This window comes from Cynocephalus volans, chromosome 14, assembly GCF_027409185.1.
Source record: "Cynocephalus volans isolate mCynVol1 chromosome 14, mCynVol1.pri, whole genome shotgun sequence".
Taxonomy (NCBI): Eukaryota; Metazoa; Chordata; class Mammalia; order Dermoptera; family Cynocephalidae; genus Cynocephalus; species Cynocephalus volans.
The window spans coordinates 98,720,532-98,743,866 of NC_084473.1; positions in this window are offsets into that span (position 1 = coordinate 98,720,532).

Sequence of the window (23,335 nt, forward strand, 5' to 3'; positions counted from 1 at the left end):
CTGGTGAAGCAATTATTATACACATTTAGAGAATAATTTCTTGAGTGTCACTTTTCATGAGATCTGTGATTGTTACTGTCTAGGCTGCTACTTACTTTCCTTTTTTTACAAATGTACTTAAAAAAAAAGAACGGAAAGAAAATTGGTTGCCCTTCATGGTATCGATAGTCTTAGGTTCCTTAAAGTAAAAGAAAGAGAAAATAAGAAATCTGGATAAAGCAACAAGTTAATTTGAGAAGAAATGACATATTATAGAGGCCGCTTTAGCATTCTATAATGATTTGGGGGTGGAAACGATCAAGCTGGGTGTGAATTAAGACCCAAAGTGCTGGGCAAAGCTACAGACTTTTAATTGTTGGGGATGGTGAAATGGCTTTTGCCAAATGAGAGAATGAAGAGGATCACCTGGGTCACACGTGCAAAATACAGAGTGGGTGTTCACTCATTTGCTTCCATCTGAGAATGGTAAGGTGCTCTGATACCGCTGCGGTTTGGAAGCACATTTGACATTAACATTTACAAATGAAAATGTTAAGCATACTCACAACCCACCCTGTGTGTTATATACAAAGGCAAAGCCTCCCCAACGGTAGCTTTTGGGTAGAATATTTGTTATCTTGGCAGTGGATGAGTTGTTTCTTGGTCTTGCTAAGTTTTTTGAAGTGCACCCGTGGTTTCCTCCTCCCAGTTCTTTGTATCACATTGATAACTGATTTATCTGAGCTGTAGGAAAGGAGCAAACACTCAGTTTTTAAAAGATGGATTTGAAGGAGTAATTATAAATTCAAAGTCACCTTCATTTCTCACACTAAAGTAAGAAGCTTTCTTTTTGCTACTTACAGGACAGATTTAAACTACAGGGCATTTCAAATTGTGGAAAATAAATTAAAAAGGCACAGTCAGTTAGTAATCGAGTGTGTGCTTTTAAAATAACCCATTCCCAACAGTTTGCCCACTCAAGCTGCATGTGTTCACCTGACAAGTCCGGTAATGAAAGCTACCAATCGCTAGGGAAGCTGGAGCTGAGAGTGTGATGGACTCTTCTTGCCTGCCCCCCTCACTGCCCTCCCTGCCCCCCAATGTAATGGTCTCCTTCAAATTTAAATTCATAGGGCGGGTAAGGTAGAGCCCAGCTCATTGATCAGAGTGGTGATGATGATGATGTTGATTCATTATATTCCAAGGTCAACTTGGTGTTTTTTTGTTTTGTTTTTGTTTGTTTTTTGTTTTTTGTATTTATGTGTATGCAAAACCCAGAAATACTAACTCAGCTTTACCACTTTACCAGAGGGGTGGTTGGATTTTTTTTTTTTGAGCTTGTGGTGGCCCTAACAGAATTGAACTGCTCTCTACAGTTGGGGACACTCCCCACACCAAACATTCCCTCTGCATAACACAGCGTCTCCTTCCTGGGCCGGAACCAGGGAGTCTGGAGGTGGATAAAAGAGTCATCGTGGCATACTGGAAAACAGTTCTTGCACTTGGTACCTCAATGTGTTTTATTAGAGTTTTTTATTAGATTTTTTTGACATTTGAACTTTGCTATTGTCTGAGGAGCTGGGTGCAGATTGCAGCATGTCAGGCTGAAGGCTGCTTTTTTTGGCATTTCCCCCAAATGGTGCTCCCATGGTGTCCTGTGAATGCTGAAGCTCTCACTTCACTGTCCTGCTCCTTCCCTGGGCCCTAACTCACCTGGTGCCCACCTTGGACTGGCTAGCCTCGGGGGTGTTTTCAAGAAAGTGTGGCTATTGTTCATTTAAAAAATACAGCACCAAGTGTATTCACTCATATTTGATATTTCAAATACTGCATGGTTTGCAGCAATATAATTTCAGCACTAAAATGTCTGGTAGGGACTTTGGTGGTAGAATTAGCTTCGTGCAACTCGAGTTTGTCAGAGCCAGGTTAAAAATCATTTGTCCGATATTGCTTTGAACACTAACCCCTGTTCCCACATTTTCTGTGGATCCCAGTTACTTAATAGAGCCCAAGGGGAGGACCGCACTCTTACAGCGACACTTGATACACACCCAGTGTTAATTTAGTATTAAATCAGGGTGCAAAAAGCCTTCAGAAGTCAAAGCATATGTTGTCCAAATGGCGTGGGCTGTGTTCCCTTTATTATTAGTTCACACCATAAAAACAAACAAAACTTCACTTAAAAAAACACCGACTATTAAAGTTTCCTAAATTCGAAAGTACTACGATTTTATTGAAGGGGTCCGGCCAGCGATTGCTTTCCCGGGTTAGAAAGTAAGAGCAGAACTGTCCCGAGAAAGGTTTGCCTTGGAGACTGCAGGCTTGAGGTCCCCATCCCACAGCGGCGGGGTCCCCCTTTCGCCCCCTGCCCGAATCTTATGACTTGCAGGCATCAGAAGCGACTTCCCCCGAGTCAGTGGCGATCTCTGGGGCCCCCAGGGCTAAGCTCGGCTTCCCTAGATCGCAGCGTAACGGCATTTCATTTTATTTAGAGCCCAGTTTGTATAATAAAATTAAAAGGCTCCCATTCCTCCCCTCTTCTCCCCTAGCACTGCCCGGCAAGGGCTTTCAGGCTGGTATTTGAACATCTAGAGCGGCCTTCAGAAGTCGCATTAGCATTGCTTTTCTGTGGAAAAGAAAAAGGGAAAGAGGTAAAAAGGGCAAAGTGAGAAGGGGGTAAGGTAGAAGAGGTGGGGGAGAAAGCAGGGAGAGACGGAGGGGAGAGGGACGGAGGGGGACGAGGGAGGGAGGTGGGGGCGCGGGGACGACGAGATAAACGCTGAGTCATCCTAACAGGTCGCTGGGTACACAGAAGCGACCTGCCACAGCCCAGGAGAGACCGGTGCAAACCGCACCCCATCTCCTGGGCCTCCATCCCGCCCGGCCGCGGGGGCGCAGGCTTGGAGCTCGGCGTCGCCCGCTCGCCTTTGTCAGCAGTTCGGTGCGCGGCCGCGGGCTCCCGCGGCGGGCTTTGTTCCGGCGGAGCAGGGCAGGACCCTCGCACCGCCGCATCCCCGCCCTCCCCGAGCTGGGGACGGTGGGGGCGGGGACGGCGCGACAGGGACGGAGACCAGAGGCGCATGGGCGAGCGCCACCGAGCCTGGGGTTTCGTTCCTTCGTTCCTCCTCGCGATTGAGCTGCTTTCCCTTCGGGGAGCAGGCCGGGGCTGCGGGAGGAGGGAGAGCGGGAAGGGGGTGCCCGCCCCCAGCGCGCGTCTGCGGATTTGTATTGTGTGCCTGTACGCACGCAGGCATGGATGGAGGGACGCATGTACGGATGAAGAAAACCGTTGAACTGGGTCCCACGTCCTAGGTTTCCGGCCGAGGTTTGGCAGCTGCAGGGCGCCTCAGGTCGGTGCCTGGTTAACCCCTAAGATCGGCTTTCGAGGCTCTTCGAAGCCGCGGGTGGGCGCTGTGGACGCGCCCTGGGTCCGGGGGGCTGCCCATCGGCAGTGCGCAAATCCCCACCGTGGAGGCCTGCGGCCCGGGACGAAGAGGCAAACACCCGGAGCAAGCGGAGGGCAGGCGCGCAGTGTCCCCACGCGCCCGCCCGCGCGCCGCGCCCCAGGCCCCTCCCGCGAGCGCCCGCGCCTCCCAGCCCACGGCTCTGCGTCTGCAGCGTTCGTCCGGCGCAGAGCCGGCTCCTTCACCTGGCCACTACGTTTAGCAAGAGGCGTGTGAACGTGTGTCACTCCCCCCCCCCCCCAGGTGTGGGCAGATTGCAAGAGTTGCTGCTCTGTTATTGTTTGTCAAACAGGCCCTTTCTCTTGGGAGAGGGTCGAGGGGCATGTGGCGGATCCCGGGCCAGGATTACATTAATCAAAGCATTATTTCCCCAGAGAGGTCGAGCACAAATGAGAGCAAATCCTAATAAAATTGGATCGCGGAGAAATGGAACGCTTTAAGTAATCTGTGCTGCCTGATAAAAATCTCACATTTATAAGGTGTGGGTCTTAAAAAAAAAATCTGCACACCTCTGGCCTCGGTCGGGCTGCTGGGTCTAGGTCTAGTGGGCAGACAGTCACTACCCAAAAGCTCGGTTGAACTCCTGGAGTGAGAAAGGGACGTGGACACCCCGGGGCTCGGAGTTTCATAAAATCAGGTCTGCTTAGAAAGCACTTCCGGCCCTGGGCGCCCCTCTGGAGTCTTTGCAGAACTCCTGGGCCTGATCGAGTCCCATCCGTGCCCCGAGAGGTCGCGAACTCTGTTCCTTTGGGAACGTTGGCCACCCACTCTCCTCCTGGGACGAGGCTGCAGGGTGGGCAACCCCCCGTGGGAGGGCTCGCAAAACCCCACTGAGCCAAAAGGAGGGCGCGGCTGGGCAGGGGTCGGCCCCGGGGTGAGGCGCGGGCAGCGGATTCCCTGGCCCCCGCCCCCACGGCCCCCAGCCCAGGGCCGCCACGTCCGCGGGGCCTTTTCCTAGGCGGCCTCGGGTCCCCTCGGCCAGGGAAGGGTTGTGCATTTGGGGCGCGTGCCGAGGGAGCCGAGGGCACAGCTCGCCAGCGAGACGTTTGGTCCTTTCGGGCCATCCCAGCCGGGAAGCAAGGTTCGCACTTCGTCCGCTTCCGTCGCCCAGGTGGTAGGAAACTTTCCGACGCCTCGTGCTGCTCCGCGAGGAGAGAAAGGAAGAGCTCCACCTCCCAGCCCCATAGTGGCGATGGAGTCACGCACAGCCTCCCAGCCAGGCGCCGAATCCTCCTGCCGCGGAGACTGGAAAGCGGACTGCGACGCCACGCGGCCCCTCCTTGTGACACGTGTGACAACACCGTCCCGGTCCTGGGGTGAGCACCAGCCTCAGGGCTCCGCCTGACCCTTCGAGAGGCGCAGAGGGAACCAGCTCCTGTCCGGGTCCTCCGCGCCCCGAGGCTGGCGGCCGGGTGACCCCCGCGGGGAGCCAACGCGCCAGCGCCCCCTGTAGGCGCGCGCGGGGAGGGCCCGCGGTGGGGCTCCGGCGCCGCGCACGTCCCAGCCGGCTGCGGCGCACACGCACAGCTGCCCCGCCGGGGCCTGGGCTCCTGCAGGTGCTCGAGTTCCTGGCGGCGGTGGGGTAGCAGGACGGGAGGGGAAGGAAGGACAGAGGGCCACGGAGGGAGGCGCGGAGAAGGGTGGGGACAGCTGGTGTCACCCACTTCGCATCCCCCTTCCCGGCCCCGGTCGGCCGCTCCGCTCCCACCGCTCCTCGGATACGCACCGGGCAGCCCCCGCCGGTGCCCGCTGTCGCGCGCCTCGCTCCCGGCCCGCGCGCTCCAGAGCCCCGAAGGCCGCGCTGTCCCCAGGAAGGGGCAGCGCTGAGCGGGGCGGGGCCGCCTCCCTGCCGGCGAGGGTGCCTCGGAGGGGTCGTTTCCCCTTCGGTCTGTGCGTGTGCGTGTGCGTGCGCGAGTGTGTGCGTGCGTGTGAGGCGGCGCGCGCGCAGGGCAGGGCACGAGGCGCTGCGGGTGCTCTGGTGCAAGCGTATCCTTCTCAGCCTTGAGATCCAAACCTGCGACCGTAGAGCTTATGATTCCCGCCCCCTCTCTCCCACCCCGGTCCCGTACACATGCGTCCCCCTCTGTCGTCTGTCTTCCCATCTGATTCCCTTGTGGTCCGGGGATATTCATGGACACCCTGACCCACGTGAGCCAGGGCAAGGCTGAAAAGGACAATGTTAGCTGAGAAATACCACCGAGAGCATTTCCGTCATCCAGCCTGCTCTTTAGACTGAATTTCACGCACCGGACTTGTGTATCTGCTTTCTCTCTGTCTTGGCCTTAAAAATTGCTGCAAGGAGTTTGTTTTTATTTTTGGGCGGATAGGAAGGAGGCAGGAACCAACCGCAAACCACTCTGGGGCGGCTCTTTGGCTGACCAGTTGTGGTCCTGTTGTGCGCCTTTTCCACTTACTGGCTCCTTTCCAGTGATGGGAAGTCTGAGGGGGGAGGGAGGGAGTAAAGACACCCACACCTTTTCAATTCTGAAATAATGAGTCCCCTTTCCTCCAGTCTGTGATTTCCATAATTTCATACAAAACAGAGGCTGTCAATTATTTCTCCATAAGAAAAGAGAAAAACAGACTAGAAGAAAACTTGGGCCAAATTAAATTCCTCCTTTTTGAAACATTAACCAGGGACTCCCTCCCTCCCCTGTCCCATCAAGTTTGTTCAATTCTCAAGGGGAAACAGGGCAGGGAAATTCAGAAGGCCGAACATTGCTTTGCTTTGCTGAGGCTGTGAATCCAGTTGCCAAACTGTATTTTTGATACCTTGAGGTTCAGAGGATTCTAAAAAAGAAACTTTATACATGCTTTTAGTTGTCTTCTTTTTGCCTTAATGTTTGTATTAGGGTTTTCAATAATTTGGAAATACCCGTTGTATATATTTTTTCTTTAACTTATTAACATGAGATGGTTTTACTCTTAGCCATTACTCTTTATAAGACCCGGTGGCCTAGAGAAAGACCCAAAGTAACATTAAAAAACACTCACTAGCTACCCCAGGTCCTCACCAGCCAGTATCTTGATCCAATTTCAATCATTTCTTTTCAAAAGATAATTTATAGACAGCTAAATTTTAACAAAGAATGTTAATAGCAAATGTTAGTGCTTAATAGGTGAGCTTTTGTTTTTAGAATCAAAGTTTAGCTTTTCTTTGAATTATGTGTCAAGCTGTTGGCCGTAGGCCTTCCTAAGAGAAGGGGAAAGGTAGGTGAGGGTATCACTTTTCTTTAAAGCTTATGTTGACATAAAAACTTAAAACTAGCCTTCTGGAAAATAGCAAATAACTATGGCTATAAACACCCACCTTCGGGACTGTGAAAAACAAAACACAGAAAAGCAATCTAATTACTTTAGTAGAAAACAGTACTCACTTAACAAACAGTTAACTAAAATATTGTATGGTAATTCTTGGAAGCTCCTCCTCCTCCTTAAGTATAGTACAGTTTGGTAATATACTACACATATTTATACACGATGTAAATATACATATGCACAAGGGTAGATGTTTATGTACATAACATAACAAAATATATACATACCCCAACCGCATACATTTGCATATAACATGCCCATGTGTAATGCACCAAACTTCTAAGATTAACAATACATTCTATAACATAGTCTTACAATAAGAGAACGTGAGTAAATCTTATTCATATTGAAAAAAATTTTTAAATTTCTTTTGAAATCTAGATTGTGCTAACTGTAGATAACACCACAGAAATCAGTAAATAATAGATTCATAATATTAAAACTTGAAGCACACCGCATTTAAAATTACTATGAACTTACATAAGTTGTTTTACATAAAATAAAAAGGGCAGCATACTTTAAAATGCACATGTAAAGTATAACCATTCTATCTAAAGTCAGGTACATATTTTTTTCTATTTTTTTTTACATTAAGTACTGTTGTCTTAGAACGAGAATTAAATTCTGAATGCATTGAAAAAGAGCAGCAGTTTTATTTTCCGTTCAACTGTACTGTCAAGAAAACATTTTGAGCTAATTAATTTTGTGGGCCTCTGTGTGCACTAAAAGACATTTGATAGTCTAGTAATAATTCAAAATGTAAAAGAAAATTTGAAGCATACATTTATACTCGAGATGATTTGTGTAATATGGGATATTGACATGTTACTTATTTGCTTCAAGTAGTATTTTGAATCTCTGGATTTTCAAAGACCTTTTTCTGGTTAAAATAAAAATTGCAGTTAAAGTGAATACATTGGCATTCATTGGCTAGAGTCCAGTCATTCATTTGTCCTGAGAAGGTGTAAAGAAATGTCATACCTGAATTTTACAGTTTAAAAGCTACTCAGATTTGTGCTAGTCAAAAAAGGAATCAAAATGAAGTTTTGAAGTTTTCTTGAAGACCATGATAAAAGGAGCTCACTTGTGTAATGAGAGTTATTTTTACTGATATCGTAAGATATTTTGTTTGCTTGTCCATGTTTATGTAAATGTGTATTTCTTTGCTGAAAAACTTATATGATGTTTTTGATGGCATTTATTCCCACACGTAATTTATTGCTTATTTATTTCAGAGAGAGTATTTAGAAGACTGATGACTCATTGCTGATGTCTGAATATTACTGATGAGCTTGTGACAATAGAAATCAGTTTGGCCCAACTACTTTTTAAAGTTTGTTTTTTAATCTCTTAAAAAGTTTGAAGTTAAAACGGTGAAAATACCACACATTAAAAAATCTTTTTAAAAAAGACTTATTTGGAAAGAGGTAAAAGCATTTTACTCTAGTTGGGATTTCAGATGAACTTTTTATTTTATTAAGTTTTCTGTCTGACGGTGTGGCGTGATGTAAGGAGACTTTGGCTATATAATGACAAGCATGCACCATGTTCATTCAGAAATTTGGATGAAGAGTCATTCACTACAAAGTTGTAAAGTAATCTTTTTTGTAAATTTAATTAATGAAGTGGGTAAAGGACTATTTTAGTAGGCTCAAATTACATATGTAGGAAGATTTGTAAGAATAAATGCTTTGGCATTCTGTGGCCTAAAAGCAGACAGAACTATAATATAGCAAATAAAACTCCCCAGAATGTAGGCATCCAAGATTCAATTTCATTTAAAAAATTGGCAGTTAAAGAAAAGAAGGAAAAATGCTTATTAAATCAGGGCAACTATAAAATGTTGACAGATCTCAAGTTTCATATCCAAGTAGGCTCTTAGAAACTGCTGGGATGTTGGTGGAGTACGACTTATTCTGTCAAACCATTTTTCAAAGTTAATTATCTTTTCAGTACCCTCAAATTTAAACTTTAACTTCATAGACTAATCATTTTCTCTCTCTCTCTCTCTCTCCCTGCCCCTTCTTTCAGTCTCTACAACCCCCACTCCCTACCCTACAAAGTCTGTAAGCAGTCAGGTGAGGCTATTTGGTAGGGTTCAGAGAGACACCGAGGGGGTTTAATGTCTTCAGCTTCAGTGGCGGGACATTATCAATGGCACGCATCGAATATACTGAGGAATATCTGTGCTCCCTCAAAACATTTGTCTTCTTTCTTTATCCAAGTATCAGCCTCTTTTAAAGAGAGAAGCAAGTGATGTCTATAGAAGGCAAAATAAATTGGAGAACCGAATTAATTATTTGCATAATTTGAGCACTGTTGCTCTCTATTCTTCCTAGCTACTAAGAAAAAAAAAAAAGAGTGAAATTCAAACAATTTAGATTGGCTGTCTATCGTGATTAAATTTGTAAGACATCGACTAATTCTGTAAGTTACTGCTTGATTCCTCATTGTACCAATGTTAACAGAGATGGATACACACACCTGAAAGAACGTCCAGTTGAGGTCATTATATGGGTTAAGATATTTACCCCAGATTTAAATAAAGAGAATTGAGGGTCTTGACTTGCCAGGATTTGCTGAGTACATTGATTGAAGTTATTAGATAATTGTTCATCTTTCTACTTTGCCCATGAGAGGAGACACAGGCACATATTAGAAAATACTTTAAGTTAATGTTAAATAGTTCAACTGGGATCACTAAAGTTATTTACATTTAGCAATAGATTAAAATGTTAGCATTATACGTTTATTGAATTAGGATCTTAGTTTCCTTGTATGCTCTGACTTGGAAACACTTGCTGAACAAATCTTCAAGGGTTTTTTCGGGAGGACGATTTTCTCAGTGTGATTTGATAGACTGAAAGGTACGGTCCCTTTACTTTCTGTGGGAATAAGAGAGGACAAGGTTAAGTATTGTAGGTGGTAATTAGGTTGTAGAATATTTTAAAGTAGTCTTTGGTAGAGTAGGATAAGATTGAACATGATTTGGGTTTAGTCTAAGAACATTAGTAAACATTAATTACAGGCAGTTTTTAAAAAGATATCTAGTTGCAAATATTATTTTAAAAAGGCCACCTGGACTTTATATTAATAAGCTTTGCTGTCTTTCTCAAAATTTCTGGAAAATTATGTCACTTCATTTTGTATTCATCTAATTAAATAAGTTGAAATATTGTTCTAACACATAAAGCACGGATACTCTGACAATAAATAATAACGTGTGCTAGACAGGAAGAAAATATTGTTGGTTTTATTTTTGCTGTAATTTCAGGAAAGAGTGGTTGAGTGAAAACTATGAGAAAATAATGCTTTATATTTATTTATGAAGTTGTTCTATTATACTGACAGAAATTTTACAGATAACCTTAGAAAAAGTGTGATATCTTTTGAAATTTTTAATGATTCCTATTTTTAGATGCACCTCAAAATAGCGGCTTTAATGTTTACTTGCACAAAAATTAAACATATAGAAAGATATTAGTGCATAAGTGAATAAAGGATGCTTAACAACTGGGCATTTAGACCTAAGACTGTACTTTTGCTGATTACAACTATTAGTCATCCTACGCTATTTTTTGTTTCCATTGTGCCTTCAAAAACTTATACAGTGTGAAATTGTTACAGAGTCACTAATTATTTCTCACCCCAGACCCTTTTCAACAAAGTGATGCCATCCATGGAAGATTTAAGGCAAAAAAAACCCACACACAAAACAACTTATTTTCAGGAAATTCTCTTGGCATAAGTACTTACAAGATTTTCTAAGAAAATAATACCTATAGAGATATTTATTATTATTTTTTTCTTTTCTCATTTTAGTGGTAGGGCCTAATTCTCTATGTTGGCCGTTGGTCTCGGTAGAGGCTGTTGTGAGGTAGCCATGTAATTTCTTTATCTTTCACCTGCAAATTACACACATTATTTTGCAGCTCAAAATAAGCATTCCCAGTGCGTTGCATTCAGTAAATGTCTTTCACAGCATTAGTACAGAACTGAGGTACAAAAGAATATTAATCTAATACATTCCAAAATTCAAATACTTGTGATTAATAAGCATTATTATCTATAAATAAGGCCCTAATGATACTTTGGCAGTGTTGTAAACATAAGAATCAGAGGCAATTATTGTCATTATTGTTTGGCAAGTACTTCCCATGAATACCAAGTGAGCACTGCTGTCCAGCCACTTGGCAAGTAAGACTCCTATAAAGAAACAGATGTTGGCCAATCAGGACTGACTACTATTAACTGCCCTTAGCCCAAGACTCAGAGTCCTTAAAGAAAGGAAACAGCCAGGCTGTCAAAAACAGTTGTGGTGCAATTTAAAAGAAATGTACTTTATTACAAATATATAAAGCGTCTTGAGAATAGTGCTGTTTTCTAATGCTGACTTTGGTGAATTGGATACGTTAGCAACCCTTGAATACATGAGTCAGCCAGAAGCAAAGTTCTCATTCCGGAGGCTCTTAGCCCCCATGAGGTGAGGTGCCCTTGCAGTAAAACCAGTGGACAAGAAGAAATAAGTTGCAGCAACACAAAAATCCCTTCAAAGAGCATGGGCGTGACCAGGTCTCTATCTTTTTTCCTTCCCCAGGCCACGCAGAGCTCCTTCCTTTATTAAACATGACCAGCCCCCCAGGCCCAGCTCCAACACCATGTATGGGAGTGGTGCAGCTGCAGCATGAGCAAAGAAAGTTCCTCACCCTCACAGAAAACTCGACACAGGCCCCTGGCCACACATTCGCTCTGCATTCTGGGCCTGAGGGGTCAAGCAAGACCAGCTGTGCCAAAGAGCTGATTTTAGCTTGTGGTCTTAGTAAGTTCAATGGCACTGGGTAGTAGCCAAATAGGTTCTTGTGGAGAGAGAGAAAAAAAGCGTTGTATACATTTTCCTAAGGAATAGGTGCATTGAGCATTGAGTATATATTCGTTTTCTATTTTTAAATTTCCTCTGCCAAGCCTTATGCTTTAAAGATGTTATAGTTCTGTGCAGTGGGGATGAGAAGGAATTGAAGTGGGATCCAAGGCATTGGAGAAACTTCGAGAAGACCAGGACTGGGGTGGTGGTGGGGTAGGTGATGTTTCAAACACACAGCCTCTTTGTCAACCAGTTGTTGGCTGTCCATTTTAGTGTGGGTGTGTTCTTTACGGAGAACACATTGTGCGATGAGAAGCTAACCTGCTCGAGGAGAGGGAGATTTAGTATGGCCTCTCAACCCCAACAGAAACCTCTTTATCCTCACTTTAAGCTTGATGGGATTTTCCCTTCTTATCCTCCAGGAACTGAAACCTAAGTGATTCAGTTGTCCTCATGATAAACTGGGAGGGGAGCCACGGGGAATATCAACCTATGAGATGTTCATCCGCTCCTTTCAGAAGTGTCCTTGCCACGCCGGACTTGGTCAAGGGAGCAAGGTGGTCATGCCCATGAATGCAGGTAGCTGGACTGCACGCTGGACAGGAGGCAGGTGGGTTATAGCCTGGGCCCTGGACGTTCCCGTCTCTGTCTTCCACTTTGAAGTCCTCTGAATCAGATGGAGGCAGGATTGTCCACCAGAATTCAGCAGTATGTGGTCAGTGTCTGCGTATGGGGAGATGAGAAAAGCTGAGTTCTTCTAAGCAAATCTTCTCTTGTTTCCAAGCATAATGACTCAAAGATTAATTTTCATAATGACAATGACAACAATAATAATAACAACAATAATAATAATTATAGAATTTTACTAAGAACTTACCACATACCAGGTGTTGAAACATGCTCCTTATGTGTATTGTCCTATATAAGCCTCTAGAAGACCTCCAAAGTATAGTTTGTATCTAGGTCTGACACATGAACCAGCTGAGGCATGCAGGGCTAAGTCATCTGCCCAAGGTCACATGATGGTGGCATGTTTTGTTTCTTGAAGACAATGAGCTTTTAACAGCAATGCTTTACTGCTTTCCCCACCCTGAGTGATAACTGTGACTTTCTACCCTTCTGCGAATTCCCCAGACATAGCCCCTGGAGGACCACTCTGTGCTAGCTTGCAAAGCAGTTTTGTGACATTTGGTGAATGCAGCCCTGCACCCTCCTCTCACCCCATCTCATCTCAGAATGAGAGTGGTGAAGGCTCCTATGGCCTGTTTCCACATCATTACTATGGTCTTTGCCACATCTTGCAGCCCTTCATGACAATGGAAACAGAATAAGGCTTAACATATTCACCTGCCGTGATGACTGCAACTTGGTTTGGATGTTCCCTTTACAATGAAGCGTTGCAAGTTATGATAAGGGTCTCAGAAAGTGCATTTGTGTGTGTCTAGAAACTCCCTTGCACTAAATATATATAAAGGAACATGTCTTTTTCTTTGTGTATGTGTTTCTTCTGGGGAAGAAATTAACCTATTGATGGGAAGCCTCATCCCAAACCATGATGTTGACTATTGACTTAGGAGCTTGTCCCTGCTGCCGGGCTGTGAGGGACACCCTCAGCACTGCATTCTGATCACGTACACCTCAGCAGGGACTGTGTGGACCCCATACTACACACAGGCAGGGCCACTGTCCATACGTCCTTATTGGTCATATGGCATCAGTCAATGAGGCTGGACTCTGAGCAGGGTCTTGCCCCTCTAAGAGAGTGCTGGGATTCTGGTGACAGCTCCTCTGGACACTGATCAGGTCGCAGAGGGTGCAAATACTGGTTCCTGGCTAGAAGAAAAGTGCATGGTTTCATCTGGGGCCTAAGAGGAAATATGGTCAGCTATGGGACTTTGAGAAACACAGGCACTCCACTCACAGCAGCAGTGACATAGAACTTCAATAATGATTTCACTGTAAATGAATCTTTTTTGCTATCATTTGCCCCCAAAGGGCAAAATGTTATTTGTAAAGGTCAAAGTGAAAAGGTTACCTGGCTCTCAGGAAAGGACTTCACCTAATTATTATTATTATTATTATTTGGCAGATGGTAGGTACGGGGATCCAAACCCTTTTGACCTTGGTGTTATAACACCATGTTCTAACCAACTGAGTTAACTGACCAGCTTGATTTCACCTAATTAATTAATGTTCTGCCCCATGCCAAGAAAGAATTTGAGGCAGTTTATGAAAATACATGGTGGGGGCTGGCCGATTGCTCAGTTGGTTACACCGTGGTGCTGATAATACCAAGGTCCAGGGTTCGATCCTTGTACCAACAAGCCACCAAAAAAAAAAAAAGAAAAGAAAAGAAAAGATGAAAAAAAACTAAGGTGGGGAAAAATGAGTCAGGGTAAACTCAGCATACAATAATGAATACGCTTAAGTGCTGCGCTCTGCTGAGAGATGTTACAAGGTCACGTAACAGAGCAGGAGATAGGGTTTTGCTTTCTCCATAGCAAAAAAATAGAAAAATTAAAAAAGTTTTACAATAAGCTATCAATCATGTTAACTTTTATTTTAAAAATAGAAAAAAGACACTGTTTTCAAGGTGAACTATCAATTACATGTGACTTGAAAATATTTCCTAAAACATCTTTGATATATTTAACCCCAAAGAAAAATGTTCAGAGGGGAATTTGCTAGACATAAAAAAGCTAATCTGGAGTCTATTAGAATTTTACATGGAAGGAAGGGCATTATGATATTCTTTGACAATCTTTAATGCTAGCAATTGGCACTTTACTTCCCATACTTACTTCCCATAAGATAATTTGACAGTTTGCAAAATTTATATCACATTCTGCTTCTTCCCATTAAGTCCCAGGAAATCAATAAATGATATATGTTTCACTGCTTCTTCTATTTTTTGTTTACGTAGTCGAAGAGGAGATAATATAAGGAGCTCAGTAAAGTTCCTTATATTTATGGACATACATTCATGCATCCTGTGCCACAACTAGTTTAGTGACTTGCTTGCCTCACGTAACCCTTTGAACCCTTTGGTTTCAGTTTTCTCATCTGTTAAATCAGGGTGTGGGATTTAGTTGATCTTTAGGTTGCCTTCTAGTCATAAAATTCTGTGTTTTGAATTTTCTGTCATCTAGAGAATCCATTAATGTAAGCATGATTTTTTATATCTAGTTATATTTCAATTGATACAGAACTTGAATGTAAAGAACAACACAGGGCATTCTATTATGCAGTGTAAATCAATAAAATGAAAATGTATCCATTGCCAACATTTGTATGTTCACCTATTACAGAGCTGTGCCATCTCTTTGAATACAATACACTTTTATGCCCCATTAAAGCATGCTTGACATAGCTTTCAACTACTTGCAAATGCTGAGAAGTTGAAAAACATAACATTTACAAAAGATACATCTGGTGCGTATTTATATGACTTGGAATAAGGAATCATTTAAATACTGCTGAGCCATCTCCATATTAGGAGAAAAGATCTTCCACGTCCATATGTGAAATCGGTAGTAAAATACATGTAGGTTTAAATTTCTTTTGCACATTTTTTTTTTCCTTGACACATGTTGAAAATGTGGAAATATTGATTAGGGATTAAATCATCTATTTGCGTTGTTGGAATTGCTTTTCCCTTGAATTTTATAGACTACATCATTAAATCTAATTTACATTCTAGAGGTGATAAGTTTTGAACGGGATTAAAAATAGCACTTTAGACTTCAAAAATCTGCTTATTCAGGTGCGAGAATTTTTCACCTGGGGATCACGGACCTGTTAAACATCCAGAGATGAGATTCAGCGGCTCTCTGAGCCCCCTGAATTTATATACAAACGTTTGTATGTGTATATGCGTATGATTTTTTTTTCTTTCTGAAAAGGCCTGACTTACATCAGTATCTCAAAGAGACTGATGATTCTGGTGTAGTAGAAAAACATGGAATCATAAGAAATACCTTAAGTTACCCTCTACTAGTTGTTTAACCTTGGAGTAGGTAAGCCACCTACCTTCTGTAGACCTCATCTCTAAAATGAAAGGTTGCACTGATAACCTCAGATGTCTTTTCCAGCTTCGGCATTCTGTAGTTCTGAGTCAGAAATGGACCTCCATCTACCAAAGTCCTTAAGCCACCAATGCCCTCAGCATTTGTTCTATGGAACTGCATTCATTTTTAGGTTGCTATTGTGGAGGTCCTGGGTGGAGTTTAGGCAAGATTATACTGAATAGGTTTAGGGCTGCATACATATCAAGTTGGGGAAAAAAGCACACCTAAAAATTGTACAGCTCTGGGCCGACCCCGTGGCGCACTCGGGAGGGTGCAGCGCTTGGCAGTGCAGCAGCGCTCCCGCCGCGGGTTCGGATCCTATATAGGGATGGCCGGTGCGTTCACTGGCTGAGCGAGGTGTGGGCGACACCACGCCAGGGGTTGCGATCCCCTTACCGGTCACAAAAAGACAAAAGAAAAAAAAAATAGACAAAAGAAAAAAAAATTGTACAGCTCAGCTAGAATGCCATGTGGTACAGCATATGACATATAACTTCTACCCTCAAGCTCACACACACTTTAATTAATGTTATGGGCCGTGCTTTAAACTGAGAGAAGTGAGAAAATCAAGGTTAAGGATGCTCTGTTCTTTACTGTGCAGGAGAAAAAAGAGACAGCTATGTAAATTAAGGATTTCATATCTCCTTGTCAATGTCTTATCTGTTGTCAGTTTGAATGATTTCTGAATCAGAAGAATGCTGAAGATCTGTTTTCCCATCAGTTCTGAGCCTAAGGAATCTGGAGCTGGGGTTCTGAGCCAGCCAACAGTCCTGTTTTGAATTCAGAGGCTCTACTGCTGAGCACAGACACCAGGCTTATGATAAATTCCAAACGGTTCAGCTTGATATTTCAACCCCAGAGGTCAGAGAAAATTCCTCAGAAGGGGCACATGAAGAATGGCAAAGGTGGCCAGGGAATTTCAAGTTATTCCACTGGGAGAGCGAATGCCTCCACAGGCTTTGGTGACGTGGTCAGCAAGGAGGGACCCACCTTTACCAAGTAGAATATTGTTCTGGTGGGCACTGCTGGTCTCGGGCTATGACATATTTATTTCTACATTTCCATATATTTAACATGATGTAGGTCCAACTTCTAGAAGGCTTTCTAAGTTTTTCACCTTACAGTTAGTTGTTATGGTGTCCTACAGACCCAACTTCCAAAGCTGATATGATCTATTGTACAATAATTCTTAACACGAGAGGTATTGATTGGAAAGATTCTCCTAGTTCTTTTTTTTTTTTTTTTTTTTCCGGGAGCTCTCATGATCGGTGATGTCTGCATGGTAGGTGTGTGTGTGTGGACTAACTCCACATGCATACTACAAACCAGATTCCAACCTCGGAGCCAGCCTCCCACCCCCACCTCTCCTTCCTTCTGTCTTTCCTGAGATAGCTATTCATAGTGCAGATCTATCAAAACTCTTTTAATGTAACAAGAGTTCATACCCCCAGGGAGACTATTTTTCAGGATGGTTTGAAAGGGCCCCATAGAGCTGAGTTGTCTGTAGTCATGGACTTTATATGAATTCTGACTTACATTATGATGTATACCGAAGACCCTTGGAAACCCGAGCACATCGGGATTCATTTATTGTCTATTTATTTACTATCAATTCTTATTTCTATTGCTTGACAGAACTTTTCATGACCAGTTGAAACACACACACAAAAAAAATATATGATTAAGGATGGAAGTATTCCAGACCAAATTTAAATGAGGAAGAAAACAGAATAAAGAGATAACATATACATTTTTTTTAAAGGACCATAGCTCTAATGCACCAAAGCACTGTCAACACCAGAATTACCTCCTGCACTGAATGTTTCCTTGAGCAATTCAGTTACTGCCCTGCCACCTGCACTGTTTACCCGGTGGAAAGATGCGTTGACTCGACCTGAATACTCAGCAACCCTTGGAAGACGAAGCTCAGAGTGAATTTGGCTAATGATGCTGTGTTGACATCTTTGGAAGGAAGGGAAATAAAAGACTGCCAACTTTTGATGCCATTTTTTCCTACTGGAAGAAATCTGAAATGGCCTGTCCTGTGAGAGCTCTAGGTCCTGGTCCCCTTTGCTTCCCCAGAGGCCACCCCAGCGAAGTTCTTCCCTCCCAGTGGTAAACACATGTGCAGCTCATCCGTGGTTTGGTAAACAACACTTCGGCTTTCTACCTAGGAATGTTCTTGTAGGAAACTCTTTGAGCATATTGTTGATGAAGCAACCGCAATAAAGTGGAATGGTATGCCGTCGATAATGTTAGCTGGTTTAGGTTTAACTACACCCCTTCAGGCAGCACTATATCTGTTTATTCACATGCATATACACAGGGTTAATGCCATTTGACTTCAGTATCATAAGGACTTGGGGAGAAGAAACGAAATAAAGTGTGTCAACTGTCACTTTTAGAAAAAACTGCTTTATAAGTCAAAAGTATTATTATTTTCACAGTGACTCAAGGTTGCTGTGCAGTGGGAGATGGTAAGACAGCCCATGAAATGGAAGGTTATACAGAAACAAACAGAAAAAGATCTCAGACACACTCTTTTGTCATGCACCTTATTCAGGCTCTTTCAAGTCCCTTTGCTTGGGCTCTGGTATTCCCTGCTGCACTTAATATATGAAGTTTTGATTTGGAAACACCATTAGTTTATCATTTTTTTTTTGTTGATCACAATAATATGTTGAAGTTTGAGAAGGAGAGAATAGAAATGGGGTTACTAGAAGTAGGAAAGTGGGAGGGGGAGAGGGACAGGGGTCAGCGAGACATTGGTTAATGAACACAAAGAATGATTATGAAACAATGAATATGTATTGTAATGATGAATAAGCTAATTATCCTGATTTGACCATCACATGTTGTACACAGGTATTGATAACCAACTCTGTACCCCACAAATATGTATAATTAATTAAGTTTCAATTAAAAAATAAAATAAGTAAATAAAAGTAATGTGCAAGAGGAGAAAAAATAATTTTTTTGTTGGATATTATTACTCAGAACTGGGGAATGGAACTCCACCTCAGAGAGGTTGTGCATTTGCATAGGTGGGAATTGAGATCCTTCAACTCAGATTTCTAGTTTGGGGTCTGCCCAGAGAATATTTTCTTATGTCTCATAAACTTTTATAGTTACTTTTTAAGTTAATTATTTATGTGGATTCCATAGCAGTTTTGCTAAGTAAATATGAAACAGTCTGTCTGGATGAAAAAAAAAAAACAAATGTTCTGCCACTTTGTTTCTTTCTAGTGAAAGCCCGGAGACCAGAACTGTAGATGATTCTTCTAATTCTTCTACAAATGCTGTTTAGAAAATATGACCATGGCATTACAAAAATGACCCAGGACAGTTTCAGTAAGCAGTATTTTTATGTTTGGGGCTGGAAAACATTATTATTATAAATATAAAAATATTTCCTTTTTTACTATTTGTTCTAAGAGTACTATGCAAGGTCTTAAATTTCCTGTTTTCATTATATTATCAGTGGGGAAGGTTTTGCTGATGAAAAGAATGACTAAAGGAGATCAGGAAATGTTCTTTTAAAGATATAATTCCCATAAGAAAGGACATGGACTACTGAATTATTTCTCCAACTTTGGGAGTTTATGAGTTGGTGTGTGCAATAGTGAATGTTCATATTGTACATCCAAATCTTAAGAAAAGCCATATTGCCAATAATCTGCTGCAAGAAAGCAGTGCAAATCAATTGATATTGAGGAAAGCACATTATGTGTCTGTGTGCTTAAATGGATGACTCATTTGGGTTGAAATGAGTGATACATTCAGCTGTCAATTCCAGTTAAGTTGGTGAACCAGTTAACTCAGTAAATGCATTAAGTAGGGCTAAATTAAAAAAAAATAAATTGCATTGTTCAAATAGATAAATCAAAATCAAAGAATGCTCTAAAGGAATATGGACATAACCCCAGAAATGAGGAATTTATTGTGATGCCATTTACAAAGATTTCACAAAATGGATTGCAAGCATCTTTTGTAATTATTTGAGATGAATGTGTAACTTTTGGGGTATATAAAGTAGGAAAATAAATGGAGAAAAAAACTTCAATAAAAATCTGGAGGTTTACAACACAAATATTTTCTTGAAATCTGCCTACATTTTGAATAATAAAAGGCTTTCATTTCTCTTTTTTTTTGGTTATGCCCTTTTGGGTAGCTAAAGTATGTATCAACATTCTTAACATGAGTCATTTGATTTGGCCCTTCATGATTGTTCTGGTGCTTCTGATACTTATTTCGACTTGTTTTCTAAGGAGACTGTATTTATTTACTTTTTGCAGAAATAATTTTGACTATTTCAGACTTCTCAGTTTTCGGTTTCTTTTTGCTCCTTGGATTTGAATGTTTAAAATTAACCTTCCATCTCCACACTTTTTCTTCGTTGCTTTTACTCTCTCCTTTCCTTCCTCCCAGTGACATTGCCGCAATTTCTTCTCTGCCCCACCGTCCAGTTTCCCTTCCAATCTTCCGTAAGCATCTGGCAATTATCCTTTATCTGTGACACCCTGTGTCTCCCTCTCTCTTTGCTTTTCTGGAAATGTACGATGTGTTCTTCCTACAGAGATTTCTATAGAATCTATTGGAAATTCCAAACTACTGGAAATTTCGAACCAATATTTGTTGTTGGACAGCTAATTTTTCATACAGTTTTCATTAACTTTCTCTTTGGACTCGCTCCTGAATTTCTTTTCCAAGTTGCTCAGTCTTGCCCTCCCTTCCTAACTGGCACGGGTCGTCTTTTCTTCCTCACTTGTGTGTTCAGATCCTTCTTGTAAGGTGGGCTTTGGTCACATCTGAGAAGCCCTAGGTTGAGAGCTCTGCCTAACCTGTGGAAGCTGGGCAGTTTAGTACATTCTTCTTGGCAACTAAACAGGTGGTCCCTCAACACTCATTCTTTCTGGAGCAGTCTTGGCTAGTCGCAGGGAGACTGCTTTGATGGGAGGTGGCACTGTGTGTATGTCATGTCTGTGGACAGACAGGCAGGGATCTGATGGGGGCTCTCAGCTTTCCACCGCTTCTGTGGGTAGACCTCTTCATTCTCTGCACCTCTCTGCATTCTTGGACTTACTAACATCCAACTCAGAAGGTTTTGTGGGGATTTAGTACTTGGAGCATTTTTAGTAAGTGTGAATTCCCTCTGTTCTTACCTGGGTAAGGATCTAAGAAAACTAAGAAGGGCACAATTTAGATCGAGTAGACACAGCAGATGTGGTGGAAGCTAGGAAAGGTGGAAACAATGCAGCGAACAGAATACTTGTAGTGTTTAAAGCACCCTTGTGCTGTCTGTTCCGTTTCACCACAACGACCCTGCGGACCCTGCATGGGCCTGACCTGGCAGGAGGCAACCAGCCACTCTGTGGGCCACTGCTGTCATGCGAGTCATTTGGGAAGAAAGAAATGGCCACTGAAAAGCCACCAGGATGTTATGAAGGTAATGGCTAGGAAAAGACCTTCCTGAGTGTGGAAAATTGGAGGCATTCGGCCTTGTAGAAAAGAGGAGTTTTATGTTTCATTCCCAAGTTCAGAGAAAAGCAAACCTTTCCTTTTCTTTCCTCTTTGTTGCTTTTGGCAAGACTCTGTGAGACTGCAGCTCACACATAAGACACACTGGGCCAGATTTTCAAAGAGCCTCTGTACTTTGCATGTGTTAGAGTTTTCACGCCCAGCTTCAGCCCTGGGTGGTGGTAGAGTTTGAGGGGCGGAGGGGAGGGTGGGCACAGATGGGCTTTTCACATTTGCTGCCCTCATCTGAATGTGGGAAATATATTGACTTCTGTGAGATTTGGTTTTCTTAAAAGTTGAGTTCCTTATGGGGGCTTGTACTTTGAGCATAGCAGTCTTCAAATGAACAGTTCTGAAAATGATAAGGAGGTCTGTGCCTCTCTGCCTGGATAATGGTAGGAAGGAGGTTTATTTTTTGAAATAGAACTCAGCCAAAAGAGACCTCTGAATTAACATGAAGTTTGTGTGGGCCAGAGTGACTTTCAGTTGCTTGCAGGACACAGCATACATTTTTCCTATGCACCTTTTTTCCAGAATCAACCTTCGCTGGAGAAGAATTAAATGTCTCAGAATTAGTGGTTTGATAACAGAGAGCTTTGAGGGTTTGGTTTATTTTGGGAGAACTGTGGACTCTTTCTTTCTGATGTGACCATGGTGACTTTAAACTCCCTTGTTTTGGCTCTTTGCCATCTGTGTCTGTTAGGATAGGGTAGTTAGGCTGCGGTAGAAGATGACCACCGAAATCTCAGTGGTTAAAACAAGAACGGATTACTTGTTGCTCTCACTGCATGGCCACTGTGGGTTGGAAGGGGGTTTTTCTAGTCACAGACACAAAGGGTGATGGAGGCTGCCCTCCCCACCTGCTCCTACACCCTCTGTAGCAGGGGGAAGGGAACACAGGGAGTCTTGCCCTGGGTCTGAGAGCTTCTGCCCAGCAGTTACACCTGCGACTTCTGCTCACATTTCCATGGCCGGAGAGAGTCGTATGACCACACCTCACTTCAGAGCAGCTGGGGACATTCAATCCTACCCTGAGCCTAGAAAGAAGAGAAATGTTAGAGAGCTGCCATAGGTCCACCCCACCATCCATTAAACATAACCACACAGGGTGTGGGCAGTTCTCTATGTATATGGTAATTAGCACTGCCAGTGTGACTTTCTCTGCACCAGACATTTCTGAGCTTGGTAACAAGTGTTGTCACATAGCTCCACAACAGTCCCCATGAACTGAAACTCTGTATCCTTGGAATCATATGATACAGCAGCTTCAAGGACTATTGATTTTCTGAAATGCTGTCAGTGACAATGACTATGTAAAAGTAATAATGAAGAATAAAAACTTACCCATGGAGAGAGATGCATCCCTTACATGGTGGCTTTAACTCTATTTCTTCTACTTCCTTTTAAAAGTGCTTCCAAGTCTTTTTTAAGTACTCTGCAGAATCCAGGAAAGGTTTTTTTTGGTGACTTGCCAGTACAGTGATTGAACTCTGAAACTTGGTGATATTAATACCGTGCTCTAACCAACTTAGAAAACCGGCCAGCCCCCCTGGCCTTCAAGTTTTGATCAAAGATCAACGTTTTTGTGATCAGATTAATCAACATCTGATAGATAGAAATTGACTCAAAGAAGATAGGTACAGTAAACTTCTCAAGTCTCTAATGTATAAATTAAAGTTTTTAATTTATCTTTTGCAATTTTAATGTAATCACCAATATCATTACTGCTGTAATGTCACCACCATGACCATCACCACCATTATTGCCATCACCACCACAACCACCACCATCAGCATCACCACCAACATCATCACCACCACCACCATCACCACCACCACCACCACCACCATCACCACCATCACCATCACCACCACCACCACCACCATCACCATCATCACCACCACCACCATCACCATCATCACCACCATCACCATCACCACCACCACCATCACCCCCATCACCACCACCATCACCATCATCACCACCACCAGCAGCACCAGCAGCACCACCATCACCATCACCACCATCACCCCCATCACCCCCATCACCACCACCACCACCACAATCACCACCATCACCACCATCACCACCACCCCCATCACCACCCCCATCACCACCACCATCACCAC